At 40.0% G+C, this 2,836-nt stretch overlaps 1 non-coding gene across 1 annotated transcript; it reads left to right on the plus strand.

Moving 5' to 3' along the window:
• The first annotated feature begins 2,111 nt into the window (after positions 1-2,111).
• Trnad-guc (transfer RNA aspartic acid (anticodon GUC)) lies at positions 2,112-2,183 on the plus strand. The gene has a single exon. It is a non-coding gene; the product is annotated as a tRNA-Asp (tRNA).
• The last annotated feature ends 653 nt before the right edge of the window (positions 2,184-2,836 follow it).

A 2,836-nucleotide genomic window follows, 5' to 3' on the forward strand; every position in this document is an offset into this window, starting at 1 on the left:
CTGAGAACCTGATCTTCTAGAGCTGTGCAGTGTGTGAGACAAATCACGTTATGTATTGCCCGTTAGACTTCCTCGCACTGATTTGTTGGTGGGCTTAAATAATTTCTAGGCTGTGCTACACCCATGCTATAAAGCCAACAAAGGTTCCCAGCCTCACTTGGATCCGTGAGGCAGTTTGACCAAATGATTTGGCCATCCAGGTCACCCAACATGAATCCCATCAAACATTAATGGGACGTAATCAGGAGGCTTCTTCATGCACATCATCCTGCACCAGCAACACTTTTGCAATTAATGGATGCCTAAAGAAACAGCATGGCTGAATATTTCTTTCAACTACTTATTGACTTCATGCCACATCCAGTTGCTGCACTACACTGGGCAAAAGGAGGTATGATACGGTACTGGGAGGTATCCCATGCCTTCTGTCACCTCCGTGTATATTTGACACAATAGGCTACATGGAGTAGATAGTCATAATAAACGTATATGTACCCAAAAACTATGTCAAAACACTGCTCTCCATCAAAAGTCTCTAGTTTGATGTCTCCCACAACAGTTCATTCCGTTTCAGAACCTTTGCTAATCGACACTTTCATACCGGTACTACAATTCAATTTTATGTCATTAATTAATCAGTCTGTTTCAAAGGTCATGTGCTCAGCGTAATCTTGGTAATACCAGGTGGTTAAAATTGAAGTGCTGCTATCCACAGAGGTCCAGTTTGAGCTGTAACTATCATATGGCAGCAAAACTTGGTAGATATTCCAATGTGTTATTGTGCAACTGATTTATGCTGAAAAAGAATTATTTCCAATCTTGGCCATCAGGTGCAAATCTGGTGCTGTGAATGAAAGGAAGTTGTACAGAAATATTTTCATATGTGATTCAAACAAGTGAGAAAGGCACAATTTAGTCTTGGTATTAACTGCAGCTTACACATTTTGCTCAATATGAGCACCGGAGACATTAATTAGATGCTGAACAGTGCCAGATTTACATCTGGTGGCCGAAATTGGAACTATTTTTTTTTTCCTGTGCGAATCAATTCCGCATTAAAACATTATTGTATCTACCAAGTTCCATACGATAATTATAGTCCATACTGAATTTCCTAGACCAGCTGGACTTTAATTATAACTATCTGCTCGATCGAATTACAAGTTTATGATGGCAGTATATAAGCCAATAATGACAAACATTATACGTTTGAAATGATTTGATTGTTTTTAATTGGATTTTTCTATTGTCTCGTTTCTGTTTAGTCACAGTCTAACAGTGGTTTAGTGCTGCATTTATATATAGAGCATAACTTCACGATACAGTGGGATTCGAGGTACTGTGATATGATTTGGTAAATCACTTGTGGCGTGGTGGAAACGAGATACCGATAACGCCATTGTGTTTATCACTCGTGTGTGTGTGTGTTTGTGTGTGTGTGTGGGGGGGGGGAGGCTCTCTACAATTTACATGCCCTTTTTTGCCTCATTTGAAACATTCAACTGTGGACTTTTACTGCTGATGTGCTTTGATAATTTATTTGTTTTGTTTGGAATTGAAAGCATTTTGAGATAAGCTCGACTGTTCTGTTTCATCTAATATCTTCCTCCCCAAATGGGCAGACAACGTACTGAGATTTTTATCCGCTGCTGCTGTATTATCTCATGCAGTACGGAAATGTTGGAAATTTTGATGGTAACATTGCAATAATTTTGACATAATGCACGCTGAGTGACAATAGACGACTACGGTTGTTCTTTGGCTGTCAAATATGGCTAACTTCAATTCACACAGGCTGACTGATGCTTCTTCCTGCTGTTTGCTAATTTGCAGTGTCACTGACCTGCCCAGGTGCTATTGTTATCACAAATTATTATATATATTAATAATATCATTATTATATAGGCAAATTCATGCACCAAGCTGCGTCGTCGTTGATAAAATAGCGGTGAGTATCCCAGCATGTTACACGAGAGATCGGAGTCTGATTCGTTGACGGGACGGTGCATATGATTTTTAATTACTCACCTATCACGCACATGGTAAATTTATATCACGTGTTCAGGTATGAGATATAAGTATCCAAGTTGCAAATTCATACTGCCGGCCAATCCTCGGTAGTATAGTGGTCAGTATCCCCGCCTGTCACGCGGGAGACCGGGGTTCGATTCCCCGCCGGGGAGACGCCAATTTTTATTTCGCAAGACAGCACTAAATGTTGCAGGTGAGGCCTAAAAGACTATTAACTAAATGCAATTTTGTCAAATAAGTGCCTGTTACGTGAAATAAATTGTTGATAGCGCAGAGCACGAGCCACACATTTGTTGTAGGTTACTTGATCCAAAAAGTACAGTTACCGTTTTCGAATTTATAGAGTTCGTCAGATGGCTTTCATGCTTTCCTCAAAAGATATGATACATAGTGTACTCGTTTCACGCAACACACCACTAAGCCAACGCAGCAGATGCTTTGACGAAAGTATAAAAGCTGTATTTGATGAACTGTACAAATTCGTAACCGGTAACAGTATTTTTTGAATAAAGTTACCTAAAACAAGTTTTTGGTTGTTGCTGTACACCATGGCCATTAACTTTACGATGAAGGAGCGTAGTCACTCCACACTATTAAAATTTGTTTCAGTTTCGAAAGTGGTTTTCGAATTGCGGTCTCCAAGACGGCGTAATTTCAGAATTACAGACTAAGCTATTGCTATGCTGTTCTCGTAGTAAACGGTTTGTTTAGACAGCACCCAGGGTTGCCCGCAGAGGATGGTATTTGGGGGAGGGGAGAGGCAACTGTTCCTTGTGAGAATTTCTCTAGTGTACGAGTATGAAAA

Source organism: Schistocerca nitens, chromosome 12 (genome assembly GCF_023898315.1).
Source record: "Schistocerca nitens isolate TAMUIC-IGC-003100 chromosome 12, iqSchNite1.1, whole genome shotgun sequence".
NCBI lineage: Eukaryota > Metazoa > Arthropoda > Insecta > Orthoptera > Acrididae > Schistocerca > Schistocerca nitens.